Here is a 15794-nt window from a genome sequence, read left to right on the forward strand (position 1 = left end):
GCTAGGTACATGGATAGCCATTTATTAAATGTTAGTATGTGAAAAATTATGTATTAAATTTTACTTTCTGAACTACAAACTATGGCTCGGTTGGCAATATAAACTTGGCATGAAGAAAGAACTCTCGAGTTCAATCCTCACTGAAAATATATAACTTTAAACTGTGACCTTATTATTATGACAGTAATACTAGAAAACAATGTATGGCATTTTATAAATTATACATATCAGTTTTTATCATTGTTTTTTTTTTTTTTTAATTTAACTTCATTATATACTCTTATATTAACTTTTTATCTTAATTGATTAAATTCTGCCAATGTATACAAGTGAATAAATTATAAGATATAGAGAATAATGATTGTTATAAAAAATAAATTTCTTCGTACTTTCCATATATATTATTATATTTTCTTCAACAAGACATGTACGAGACTCAAACTGCAATACTTTGTACAGTTCATATTTATGCGCCTTCATTAATCGATAGATTCCGTTTCATTATCACCACTCACTAATTAGTTTCTTACAGGTTTTAAACAGACGCTAAAGTTGATAAAAAAATAATAATAAATTCACAAAATTAAAAATATTGTTCAAAATTAAATCAAATGCCAAAGTCAGAGCTTTATTTAGTCGTTAGTCCTTTTGATGCAATGATATTAGGTGTCCTTACGGCGCTTAAGTGACAATATATAGAAGCTACTAATGACCACATCCGAGTTCACTTTCTAGTGAAATCTAGATGGAGGTCAAAATTGAAAAAGAGAATAAATTCAGTGACACGGTTGGTCTATAAATTGAAAATTTAATTACTAATGTCTTCTTTCAACCAAACATTTGAAATCACTTTTAAGTAATTTTACCAAATATTTAATTACTTTAAATTGGCTCATAACATTAAAAATATATTTTACATCAAATTTATTAATTTCTCAAGGAAAAATATATGCGATGAGTAAATTAATTTATAGAGCGCACTCCAAACTGATTTTTATACAATATTTTATGATTTCTCATTCATCAAAATGATCTCAATAAATTTGTTACCCAAAAAAAAAAAAAAAAAAAAAAAAAAAGGTAAAACTATAAAGTTAATGAGTTCCACCATCTATGCCAACAAATATGACAGTACTTACAAAATTGAGGGAAGTATATTCTACAGTATGTGCACTTGCAAAGACTCATCTAAGCCTTTCTTGCTGAAACCTGGGAAGTATGGGCTTCTTCAACATGTCTGGTAAGTAGTGAAATCCCATAATGCGAGGCGCTTGAGGCAGCATAATAGGACGTCACGGTGAGTTGCGCAAACTTCGGAAGTGCATAACCTACAATTCACATTTTAACACCAAATTGAACTACCCATAGATCCAAACTCAAGAAACCAAATTGATGCGAAAAAAAAAAAAAAGGGAAGTATACATTGAGCACCATCCACAAATGATGAATTTGTATATTTTTCTACCAGACAAACCCTTATTTCTAGAAGGAACCATCAAGACTCCCTACTCCATCACTCCACAAGATCCACTTGTCATTACAGAATCACATGCCTAGCGTGCAGAATGTTTCACAGCCCCAACCATATTAATCCTACCCAATATAGTTCAAAAAGTTTGCGACTACTGTGAGGAACAATTTTCCAGGCTAATCAAACAAACTACAGCTTTAAGCCCAGTGTGCGAAAGGATGAGCCAATACAGCTCAAATATAATAAACATTCTAAACCACATAGCTCTATCATCTTCAAATTCTTCTTATCCAACTATTGCTATCTGCCATTGGCTATGACATCTAAATTTTACTGCCCACCCCAATCTTTTCCTCTCCTCTCGAGGCAGGGATACCTGCATCTCTTTTTAGTACTGGTCATGTGTCATGCAGCTCATGCCAGAATTTTTACTCACATTGAAAAGAGAAAACAGAAGAGGTAGGAGGAGAAAAGACAGGGTAGTATGGACCTGACTAGACATGAGTCAGGAAGCTATTGTTGTTACTTCCATAAAAGATTGACTAGAGCCACTCAAATTGAAACTTGCACTTTCCAAAACTATCTTATTTCCATGATCAAAATTAAACCTCAACTGGTTCAGTGAAAATATCAAAATGAATGCAATTTTAATTGTTTAACCTCATTCTAATCTGTAGTTTCAGAGAATTTTCAGATTTTATCATATGAGCCCATTAAGCAGAACAGATAAATCTTAATTTTATATCCAAGAAAATATCATATCATGCAGAGTAAACAAGCCTAGCTCAATCAAAAGTCCTAAGAATAGCATATCAAACAAAAACAAAAAGCACGAAAGGACCAAACAACAAAGAATAGTCAGATGAGGGAGTGTGCCTAAGCATGTAGGAGAAAGAGACAAAAACAGGTAGACCAAAGCAGATAACAGTACTCAAACCAGAAAGCACAAAAATCAATTATCAACACCAAAATCCATAAAAAGCAAAAGAACCATAAACACACCAGAAAAGTAGATACAACTTGTGAATCCATGTGATATAGGAGGCCAATAGAGCACTGAACAAGCTAAAATCGATGGTGCTTTTATGAAGGACCAGAAACATATATAGATTGAAGTACAGATTTCATTAAAATCAAAGCCCCTAAGATTTATGGCCTTGACTCTATATGCATTAGGGAAAGGGGTTGAGATCCAAAACTGCCATACAGCCATTTTCGCTGACCAGCTGAAAATCAATTCTGCTGAACCTAACCTGAGACCAACGTAAACTGAATGACCAATAAAATTAACCCAAAACTGATCAAGCCTCAAATGAATCTAAGAAATTTGGGCAGGGTTATTTTTATCTAATCAGTTGGTCACTTTTAGATTTTGAACAGCCCTTCTCTTTTCCGTCTTTAACTCACACTAGTTGCCGTAACAACCCAAATACTTTGATTTCATGTCAAGCTCTCCAGTTAACATGCTTATAATCTATAAGCATATCCACTTAGATATAATTGTAAACCCTTTTGAGCTTGCTCTGCCTTTGTTCATGAACAGAATACAAGAAACCATGACCTACCAGCTTTTTCTGCCTAGCTTAGTGATGAACTCAAACATTAGAGATCAGCTGCCTTTATTCAAAACTAAAACATCATAAAATAAAAAATAAAGAAATAAAAAGAAAAAACTCCCCATTTCAATTACATCTTTGACATTGACAAGTCCATCAACGGGTTTGACCATCCCATACCTTAATAACAAGAAATTTGAGTACCATAAAAGTTTTCTTTACAACACTTCGAAATAAAAAATAAATAAAAAAAGAATGAGAAAAATAATTTTATAGAGAATGTTCAAAAACCACCCCCAACTCAGGATAAATCAAAAGAAGTTCAATAAAGGTAGTGGATATTTTGACTGAAGGGCGCAACTCATAAAACAGAAAGTTCTCAATGTCATTTCCATGTTCAAAGAATGATTATCAGAATGAAAATTTTTACCACATTGTGACTATAAAACTATCTGCTGGAGACTAACTTTAGTCTGAAAAAAATCACAGAAATGCCAAAAGAAGGGTCTTTTGCAAGGATGTAGTGAATTAAGATCATAGTACAAACATAGCACATGTTTTGAGCCTGGAAATTGTGGCTATACATTGACAGTACCCAAATTGTTGAACTACAACTGCATAATTTCAGCGGCCATTTATGAGATGCTATAGAAGACCAAAGAATTTTTTTTGAAAAAATTAATGTACAGTTCCCACGCTGTTTTTCTGGAAGTAACTGCACCTGTCAGTAAGCAGGGGCCAAAGTTGTTGGCACCTCTCATCAAGGTTCCAAGAGTTTATAATGTGCAAAAGGCCAGAGATTACTCTCAAAGTAAAACTATAAAGTTAATGAGTTCCACCATCTATGCCAACAAATAATATGCCAACAAACTATAAACTATAAAATTTGTGGCATTCAGAATTTTCGAGAGATTTATGGGGACCATTTCTATTCCTTCCGTTCATAGTCATAGTTATTTCTTTAAGCTTTGTTTAGTTGGATGCAATGTAATATAATGTAATCAAAGATGTAATGTAATGAAAAATGTATTGTAATGAACGTAATTAACATTCCATTTACTATATTTGGTCATGTAATTAAAAAAATTTACGAATTGTAATCATCATTCCATTTTATATCTATTTGTAAATATATAATGCAACTAGCACTACTATACCCTATTATTTTAGAAGATTTTATGTATTTAATGTAGTTATAAATGTATAATATAAGTACCCTACTATTTTGAAAAATTGTTCCATTTAATTAGTTACGTTGACTATAGGGAGTAAAACATGTGCCAATATTTTCTAAAAATTAATAATTACGCAACAAAAAATAATTGAATAATATTTTCAATTGGGGATAGAATAAAATTAAATTTTTACACATATTTTTTATTTAAAGATCTATTAGTTATAAATGAATTCAAAATGTGAAATTCATTAAGAAATGAATTCTAGATAGAATTAGAATCCATTTGTAAATGAATTTTCATTTACTTTTATTTTCTAAAATACTCTACTATTTTAGAAAATTGCTTCATAGTGATGCTGCTTATAGAGAGTAAAGCGCTTGCCAATCTTTTATAAAAGCTAGAAATTAGGCCAAGAAAAAAACAATTGAACAATGCTTATAAATTGATGATTGATTAGATCAATATTTTCATACATAATTTTTTTTACTTAAAGTTCTATTTGTGATAAATGAATTCAAAAGGTAGAATTCACTTTCTAATGTATTTTTAGATTTTTTTTCTAGAATTTATTTGAAAATATATTCATGTTTGGAATAAATTCAAAATTGATAATTCATTTGCCTTAATTTTCTAAAATACTATACTATTTTAGAAAATTACTCCATATGATTATCGATATTGACTATAGAGAATAAAGCATGTACTAATGTTTTTTAAAAGCTGGTAATTAGGCAACAAAAAAATTATTAAATAATATTTATCAGTTGAGAGTTGAATGAGACTATATTTTCATATATATTTTTTTACTTCAACTCCATTTATTATAAATAAATTCAAAATGTGGATTTCATTTAAAAATGGATTCTAGATAGGATCAGAATTCATTTATAAATTTAGGTTCGAATCTCCCTCCCGTAATACTCAAAGAAAAAGAGAATGGATTTATAAATGAGTTTTCATGTTTGAAATTAATTTAAAATTGAAAATTCATTCGCTTTTATTTTCTAAAATACTCTACTGTTTTAGAAAATTACTCCATATAATTAGTGATGTTGACTATAAATTGTAAAGCATATGCTAATGCTTTCTAAAAGCTACTAATTAGGCAATAAAAAAAAATTGAACAATACTTATCAATTGGGGATTGAATGAGACTCAATTTTTATACTTATTTTTATTTAAAAATAAATTTGTTAGAATTCACTTAGAATTGAATTTTAGATAGAATTAAAATTCATTTGTAAATAAATGCAAAATTGAAATCTGATTAAAGATCTTTTACAAATAATAATTTGTTATTTACTTTTTTTTTTTTTTTTGGAAAATATGATTCATCAACAATAATATCAAGAATTACAAATAAACATATAGACTAGACATAGAACTTTACTAGCTAATAGAGTAAATCAGAATAGGGTTATTTACTGGAAAAGCAAACCAGTTATAGAAAATCCAGAGGAATTATTTACTTTGTTAGTCAGTCAAAATAGGGAGTAATTAATCATCATTAATCTAACCATTTTTTTTTTTATTGATCTCAGTGTTACACTTCTTATTGTTACTTTTGTACATATACTTACTTTGAAACTTAACAATTATAATTAGTGATACATTATAAATGAAATGAAATAAATCTAATTATACGAAGATATAAGAAACTGTAGTTTATTAAATAAACTCAATTCTTTGAAAGTTTAATATGTAGATAAACAAATCAGGACATTTACGAGAATTAAAAAATAAAATTTGATTACATAACAAAGATAAAAACCAAAAAAACCAAAAAACTTATAATGTAAAGTGACAAGATACAAAAACAAAAACATCAAAATAAGAAAATTTAGGAAAGAATGTTTAAAAATTTCTTATGCAATAAGATAGCTAATGCCTTGTGCAATAAAATAGCTTTTATAATTTAATTAATATTGTCACACCTTACCCTACTGTAAGACATGGCATGTCGCCCGTAATATAATTAATAAGCACTTAATTCTTATAAATGCTTACTAAGTATACTACAAGGGACTTAATCCTTTTAATTCCTTCATTTTTATATCTTGTAGCAAAATAATTTAGTTATTAAATATATATAACTTCTTTTGGTAGATATTAATCTCAATATAATTTCTTAAACATATTATAAAAAAAAAAACATAAAATAAAATGGTTCCATAACCCATAAGTCCATGGATGATTTAATTACATATTGGAGTCCTGTTCAAATCTTAGATACATAATAGAAATTAATTACTTTAATAGACTATAAATTTTCAAATTCATACAATCATAATTTACATGAATCTGCTCAAATATACATAAATGATCTGTTAATGTTTAATACATCATATATATTCCAAAAGAAGTCAAATATACAATAGCTACATCAGTAGCATACTATCTACATCAAATAAAAATGATCCTCTCTTGGTTCTTTTTCCTTTCCTTTACCTGCGATAGTACAAAAGCAACTATCGCTAAGCATATGGCTTAGTGGTGTACTAATAAAAATAATAAGGAATGACAATTCATAAATCCACCATGGTAAAGAAAATAAGAAACAAAATAAATCAATACCATTTAAATCATCAATTCATAATATAGTCTTTACAGCTTTTATAGAGTCAATTCTGAGGGCCATCAGTGTCTAATGTGCACATCTAGACCTGCTATCTACAACCTCAATCTGTGATATGATTTCAACAGAAGAGGGAGCAATCTACAACCTCAACATGGAGGGAGAATTTCATATCAATCATATATCATCTAGTGATGATATCCATGTTCAATCGATCGTAATATCAACTTCAACAAATGAAATGATATTCGGGGTAATAACCATATCTATATCAGCTGTAAGACTTTTAAACCATTCCATTTATGTACTAATATCAAAATCACAATGGACAACATTTCATTTCACAACCACTGCTAAAAACATTCAATCACGGCCACCCCTCATACTACAGGTATCAATTGGCCAACATCCTCCTCTTTCAAGGTATAAGAATCATAAAATTCATTTACAAATATCATTCGGTCGTATGCTTTCAAAATAATCTTTTTCCTCTTTAAAAACTTATGAATATAATTATAATTCATAAAGCAAATCCATTGAAAATATTTTGCAAAATCAATTTCATTTTGTTTAAATAAAAGTAGGAAAGGAATAATATACACTAACCTGAACTAGATGGCTCCCCTAGCCCTTTTCCTCTAGTAATCACCCTCTCCTCAAGTCCCTTTCTCTCAGCAGCTGTAGCATGATATTAATACTCACATTAAGATCATACTACACAATGTACACACATGCACTTCTATAAGAATGTAAATTAAGCATTAGAATGTAGTCTCATGCTTTTTCTTTCATTTTCACTATACTTGTCCAAGTGTTATATGATCTGAGTTTAAGCATGAAACACTTCATATCCAACACTTAACCACATCCTAGACACAAAATACTAACAATGAAAACAATAGAAGTGAATAGCATGCTAAATTCGTTCAAGGTTTATGAAATGCAGAATTTCAGCATTTGAGTAGCTGGCATTGCGTTGACTATATCTTGAATTCCCCATATTCAATTGCCCTGAAATTTCGACAGCATGTTCCAAACATCTTAGGGTACTGTTCTAGAAAATTTCATAATTTTTAAAGCTCATTTGCATTCTTAAATGACATAATTATAGAATCTGAAGTTCAGTTTTTCTCATGCTGAGCAGCCTGCATTGATTTACTTATAACTCCATTTCCTTTTATCCAACGGCCTTTAAATTTTAACACGACCTACCCAACATCTCAGCCTATCTCCATATCAAATTTCATAAATTTTGGAGTTCATTTGCTTAGTCAAATAGGTCAATTACAGAAGCTGAATTTCAGGCAGCATAACTGTAACATGTCCAACAATGATAAGTTTATTTAAGCATTCTCAACTCACTTCCAGCACAAATTCATGCAATCCAACTCTTCTATTACTGAAATAACATCATAATATAAGATATAGCAGAGTCCATAGTTCATAGAATATCAAAACCAAACTCAAAATCATCCATCTTGGTGACTTATGCAACTTAGACTTTGAATTCATGCATAACTACTTTCAATCATCTTAAATCACCTTAAATCACTTCTCATCACTTCATCTTCACCAAATCAGATTACACAAACAAGCACCTCACTTCAAAGTTCATGGAATTCAAAAAGTAATCCATAGAAATGAAGGAGGAAGTGAAAATAACTAACCTTTTCTTAAGAATTACTTGAAAATTCTTTGATTTTCACCTTCTTTTTGCTTGGTTTTGACTCAAAACCCTCCTCCTCTCTTCTTGAACGACCTGAACTGCAAAATGGGTGGTAAGTGTCGTGCTTCTCTTCACTTCTTCATAAAAATTATATAATAAACTTTATTAAAAATTCCTTCCATGTCCTTTAATTGCAAATTGCACTATAATCCTCCATTTTGTTTTCCCTTCATCCTTTGGCACTCTAATCTTTTTAATCACTTTACTTTAGTCCTATTAGGTATAAACCAAGTGTATTTAATATTCTAAACTCCACTTGGTAAAAATCGTACGGAAATTACCGTTTTTCAGGCTTTTCAGGTAAACTCGTGCTTTACTGAGAAGTCATTCATCTTTCAACTCATTTTTGATTTCCTTTAAGCTTTCACATGGATTTGTAAAGATCAATTAATGTTTCATTTAATTAATATTAATATCCTCAATCTATAGTGTTTCCCATTATTTTAAGTTTTCCTTTTATTTGGATAACCGAATTCATCGAAAAAGCTAAAATAGAAAGAACTACAAAATTGAGGATATTACAAATATTCTTTATGATATATATATTTTTTTTAATTTACCAATTAAAAAATATATTTATTATAATAAAAATAACTACTTTCTTGTGAAATGGCTTTTACTAATTATAATATATTCTAGTTTGATTCATAACCAATCAAATAAAAAATTATATTAGAAATTATTAAAAATAATATTATTTATTCTGCTATAGTATAATAAAAAAATAATGAAAGATTTGACTAACAAAATAGAATTATGAGCTCAGAGAAGTATAAGAGTAGGAAAAAAATTGCATTCACTTGCCTTATGCAAGATTGATTTCTAAGTGCATAATGAAAATTGGTGTTGATTTGTCTAGGGAAAAGGGAGACAACATAGAGCACATAGAGAAGATAAATGCAAGCTACTTGAGTTCTTGTAACACATAGTGAGAACAAAAAATAGAGAATGGACGCTTCTCAAATATATGCAACCTAATGATGTGATGGACTGGGGTAGCAAGGATGAAAATTGCACTGTGAAGCAACCTTCCAATGTTCCAAGAAGGGCACTAAGGGTCTCTACAAATGCTGACGAAGAGGTTTTGAAAAGAATAAAGATAATGAATTCTATGATGCATGCTTTGATGGAAAAGGTTGATAAAAAATGCACACATATTGAAGAACTTAAGGCATTTGCTGGTGACACTGAGAATACTGTGTAATCCATGGGCCAGTTCACTGAGATTCCAGACACACCATTACATGAGCACAACAAGGGAAATAGAGACCAGATTCTGGAAAAGCAGGGTGAGAGAAATAGAGATGTGCACGACAAAACTGAAGATGTACCTGCTGCACAAAATGAAAAGAACAAAAGTGCTGAAATGATGTTGATGAGCGTGCCCGTATTGAGGATAATGGTGAAGAAAAGAATGAAGTTGACAGTGATGAGACCCAACCAGACACACAAGATCCATTTGTAGCAAATAGGTTTGAAGATTCTGTGGATAAGACGCTTAAAGCAAGCGAGGTTGTGGAAGAGACACTTGCTGACATTAATGAAGAGATGAAAAACACATCTGATGGTGAAGATAATGGGTAGGCATGGTTGTTTGTTTTGCCTTAATCTATTAGTCTTTTAAAGAACTTATCTTTAATTAGTCTACAGTGAAAATATTATGTATGCACTTGGAATGATTATGTTAACTTATAGTTTGGGATGTATTTGCTATTACACGATATTTTTAATATGTTCTCGCTTTTATTATGGCTTTCTACGAGTAAGGATACATAACTTGCACATTTTGGTTAATTAGCATATGATTTTTTAAAAAAAGAATGTTATGCATTGGTAAGTATATGGGTGTTAAATATAAAAATTGTGCTTGTATTAAACTATATGATTAGTAGAAAAAAGATAGCATATGAGCTCTAAATATGAAAATTGTACTCGCATTAAAACTTTGCGATTATTGAAAATTAAGCATATGGGCGTTATATATAAAAATTATACCCGCATTAACTGATTATACTATAAATTCAAGTTTAATGCATATGACATTGGAATTGGGCTTATTGGTCCGAAATGCGTAATGATATAAACATAAACTTGTAAGCAAAATAAATAAACTATACACATTTTAAGTTAAAGTCTTATAATTGAACAAGCTATGTGGAAACAAAGAAATTACATCAAAATTGAGCTCAAAAAGCAACATTGTGCTCATCCATAGAAATATGCATATATAAATTAACAAAATACTGCGCATTTGTAATATAATAACTGAGTTGAATTTAAAAATGCCTGCAATCGGATGATTCACACTAATGTTGCCTCCTTAACAATTTGTTGCTCGTTTGTAATTATTGTTGGGAGATTCTCAGTCCATAACAAACTATCCTTTGCCGTGTGCTTTATTTTATAATGGTTCCCACCATTATATTTCATGATATCAACCATACAAGTCTGTAGAGTCAAAAAAACCTTATTCATTGAAGAAGCAGGGAAAACATCATAGGCTTTTAAAATTGCATCAACAAGTTGATCAATAGTACTTGGAGCCTCTCTATGCTGAATTGAGTTAATTGCTCTGAGAAAACCAAGGTCCAAAATATTTAAATCTGGACTGTTTGGAGGTTGGCACAGTAAATGAATGTCTAATCCTACTTCAGTTGCAACTTATGCAAATTGGACATCGCCTACTTCTATATGTGGCTTAGCATTGTCCTGTTGTACGAATATTATGGTTGGACCATCCATATGTGGCCATTTTTCTTTGATAGAAGGCAAAAGTTTATGAATGAAAACATCACGAATGACATCTTTTGTTATTGACAGTATGGGTTTTGTTTCCATTATACCAGTCGAACGGTTCTTGCTATTCCTTTTGGTTAGTTCGCTATAAAAAATGGCCAAATACCAACCTTGCCATCAAACAACACATTGGAGTTTTCATCAAATCTAGAGCGTGCAACTGCAGGTAGAAACATTATTTGGGTATAAACCTCTTGCTTTTACATTTTCTCAAAGCTCTTCTTTATTTTTTGCTAGATAAAAATTCTGTATTTCTTTGCACATATAGAAACACGTTTCATGAATGTGAATTATGTCATGCATGGTTTTGAAATAAGGTTGACTATTTAATGTACCTTGATCAATCATTGAGAGACAGAACTGAATTCTTGTTGTTTTGTTTTCATCTTTGAGGAGTGGCCTTATGGCATTAGAATGAGGTCTGACATACCCACCTTTTATCATTTTGTGGACACACGAAACAGATATGCCTAGTTCATGCGCTAGAGAACGAAGTGTAATGGGACGTCTTAGTGGGATTTCTGTTATCCTATGTGCTGGGATTTGAACTCTTTTTCTTCCCTTGTTCCATGGACCTTTCATGCAAGAAATATTATTCTCTAGATGGATCTTGGCATTTCGCAAAATTTTGTAAACTCACTTCGAAGATATGCTAAATGTGACCGCAGATTTTTCATAACTGTGCGTATTTAGGTTACCTTGTTGCAACTTAGGAAACAACATGGTGCTTACAAAATTCTTTACATGATCTGGTATATTTTTCTTTTTGTTTCTTCTTTTCTCATTGCTTGCAACAAAATTTTCGGTATGACTCATTTCAGGAACCACCACAATGCTTTCTTCTGCATTAGGTAAGGAGTTCAAATTTGGCAGATGGATTGTGTGCATATCGTGAGAACGTGTGAGCGAATTTGTTGGAACTTCATTAAGATCAAATGAAAATAGATTATTCATGATGCAAGAAATACTGTTCCCCTCTTTTTGTTGCCCTTAGTTTGAAAAGCTTATAAATGCAATTACATGTTCATGTTCTGTTCCAAATATATATAAGTGTATATTATAGAAGTTGAGGAGACAGTAAGAATATCAAAAATTTTGACTCCACATTTTCGTCATATTTACGCGCATAGGATGGAACTCGCCCAAGACTTTAGAAAACGAGGGAAATTTAAAATTTCAAACGTTGGCTTTTAATTTGGGAAAGTTTGAAAATAGATTAATTAACGACATTAGCTAACAATTCCCTCCAATTTCGGCTCAAATCCCTCTATTTTCGGTTGCAATCCTGTAATTAATGCTGCTTTGAAAGTCTACACGCATGAGTTGTCTATCTATCAAATAAAGTGCCCACTTGATGCTGTTTAGGGATAAAATAGATATAATTTGAGAAAACCATTCAGTTTAACTGCCATTTTAATCCCTGTGCAAATTCAGTTATCTTTATATAGAGAGAACGGAGGGATTATTAATTTTCTTATTTTACACTTTCTCCCCAGCTCAAGTAGAGCAAGAAGCTTCCGATTCTGAGTCTCACAAGAAAATTAGAGCTCTTAAAGTATCTTCACCTTTCTGTGTGTTCCCCGAAAATACTTGAAATCTAAATAAAGAGAAGAACAGTTATAATCTAAGACGGATGCTGGAGTAATTGCAGCTTAAATATCATGAGAAAGACAAAATAAAAAAATTAAAAAGTATTTTTCAGAAGAAAAAATTCAAGGAAAAAAAAAAGAGAAAATCTGCAAATCAATCGGCACAGGAGGATTTTTCATTTGCAATTTTTAATGTTATGTATTTAATTTGGGAGCAGATAAAGGAGTACTAGAATACTAGATACACATGATGCAAGAATGGTTAGTCATATCTACATTAATTGTTCCATTATGATTATACAACACAATAACCAAATTGTATTTCAATAGAAATTAAATTAAAATCAAATTAAAAAATGTGGATATTAAAATTCTGAGTTTTGATTAGATCGGAATCAAAAGAATCATGTCACGGATAAATTGTGATTTCAAATTAAAGGAAAAAAAGACAAAAAACAATCAAGAAAATCAAATTGAAATCAAAATTGAAATTCAAACATTAAAAATGTATTTATCAAAACTATAAACCGATTCAAAATCAATTGAATCAAATCAAAACAAAAACGTCAAGACCGATTCCAATGTCCACTAAACAGGCGAGACCTATTTGTGCAACATAAATTATTTTATGCTAAGAAAAATTAATTTCACTTAAAATATATATTTATAAAATAACTTTCAAATGAATAGAAATATAATAGAAAACCGCAATGAAACGCGGGTATATTAACTTGTTTATATCTAAACAAAAAATTAATATAACCAATCAAAATTAAATTAATTTTATTTTTTAAATAAACAAAATTAAAATCCTTAAAGATATTATATTCTTACGATATTTAGTATATACCTGATATAGTATATAATATAATTTTTTAATTTATTTCATAAAATTTAGATTTAAATAGAAAATTAATCTAACCAATTAAAATTACATTACCTTTATTTGTTCAACCAATAAAATTAAAATTTTTAAAGATATTTTATTCTTACCATATTTAATATATCTTATGTAGTATATAATACAATTTGTTCATTTATCCAATAATTTATATTAAATAGAAAATTAATATAACTAATGAAAATTAAATTATTATTATTTTTCAATCAATAAAATTAAAATTTTGATGATATTTTTGTTAATGCATAAATTTAATAGGCACAGTTTTTGTGATCCCACATTTTCCTCCCTATTCGTACAATATATATTATAATTATAGATTATAGAATTATAGATTCTAATGTTAATGTGATGAGAATATTTTAGTCCTTTCCAATCAGATCAATCCATGTTAATTGGGAGTGAGAGTCAATAAATAATAGAAAATACTTATTGCTATTATAAGATGAAACACTCATAGAGCCACATAGATCATTGTGTATTAATTCAAGTTTCATAGAAGCTCTTCATGCTTAATCAGTTGGGAATGGTGTTTCGCTGAGTTTGCCTAACTGACAAATTTCACATATGTTGGTCTTTTCAACTACATATGGCAAATTAACAACTAACTTCTTAGATTGTAGCAATTTTAGTGAATTAAGATTGGTGTGACCAGGTCTCTTATGCCACAAATCATATTCTTCTTCATGACTCAAGCAAGATTCTCCTTCAAAGTTTCTTAAATTTAAAGGAAAGCTTCTACATTTCATTTTGATAGCAAATAACTTTGTGCCAGAAGGATCACTAATTTCACAATTTCTATTTTTAAATAGTAAACTATAATTCTTATCCAATAATTGACCAACAAAAAATAAGCTTTGATTTAGTTCAGGCACATAAAGAACATCAGAAATAAGCTTTGTACTTGAAGGAGTTTATACAGTCACATCTCCTTTGCCTTTGACATCAACAAGCCTACCATCTCCAAGTCTGACTTTTGACGAGTAATTTGCATCCAAGCTATTGAAATTCACCAAATTTGGTGACATATTGTTAGTGCAGCCACTATCAACAAGCCACACTTCTTTAGCCAGTTGACACACCATATTCTTCAATTTCAGTAGCAGTAAATAATTGTTCTTCATGCTTTTCAAAATTTTTGGTGACTTTTGCAGGATAAGTTTGTGTTTGTTGATTTTGATTTGTAAAACAAACTTTCTCGGTGTGATTAAATTGCTTACAAATTTTACATTGAGCTTCAGGTCTAAACCAACAGTAGTTCTCGGTATGAAAATCTATCCTTCCTCCATTTTTTCTAAAATTCTTTTTAATTTTTTGCTTTTCTATTAGTTTTCTAGCCTCTTAAACCTCCTTCTTGGATTTTTGTTTTGAGTCGCTACAAGAGCCTTCTCTCCAATGGTTTCTTCTTCCCTATAAGCTTTTCTTAATTTATTCTATAGCTTGTAGAGCATTTGAAAGCTCATTGAAAGAGATTTGTGACATGTCCCAAGCGTCTTCAAGAGAAGGAATCTTAGCTTCAAATTTTTCAGGGAGCATCATCGTAACTTTCTCCGCAATTCTCTTCTCTTCTAACTTTTCTCCCAACAACCGAATTTGGTTTACAATTTTCATAACTCTATCAACATAATCTTTCATCTTTTCATTGTTATTCATCTTCAACATTTCAAATTCTTTTCTCAAATTTTATACTTGCATTTGTCTAGTTTTATCAGATCCATGATACTCAATTTTTAACTTCTCCCAAGCTTTATGTGTTGTTTCATATGCCATGATCTTGGTGAAGACAGGATCTACAACAGTTGCATGGATGTAACACAAGGCCTTTGGAGGTACTCTGTTTTCCTCCACATATTGCCATAATCCAAGTCCCTTGAAATAAGCTTTCATCTTCACAATCCAAATATGGTAGTTTTCCCCATTAAAATGAGGTGGTGAAAGAGAAATGTTGTTGGAAGCCATTTGAGGGAAAGCAAATAAATAGAAAACTTCACCATCTTTGGTT

General features: G+C 30.3%; 1 long non-coding RNA gene across 1 annotated transcript; it reads right to left on the reverse strand.

Moving 5' to 3' along the window:
- Positions 1 to 6452: 6452 nt before the first annotated feature.
- LOC149498100 (uncharacterized) lies at positions 6453 to 8569 on the reverse strand. Its single transcript, XR_016319713.1, has 3 exons — positions 8448 to 8569; positions 7387 to 7458; positions 6453 to 6653 (listed from the first exon to the last, which is right to left on the reverse strand). It is a non-coding gene; the product is annotated as an uncharacterized LOC149498100 (long non-coding RNA).
- Positions 8570 to 15794: the final 7225 nt, after the last annotated feature.

The sequence above is a fragment of the Jatropha curcas genome, chromosome 2 (assembly GCF_041381405.1).
Source record: "Jatropha curcas cultivar XTBG-Jc1 chromosome 2, XTBG_Jcur_1.0, whole genome shotgun sequence".
Classification (NCBI taxonomy): domain Eukaryota; kingdom Viridiplantae; phylum Streptophyta; class Magnoliopsida; order Malpighiales; family Euphorbiaceae; genus Jatropha; species Jatropha curcas.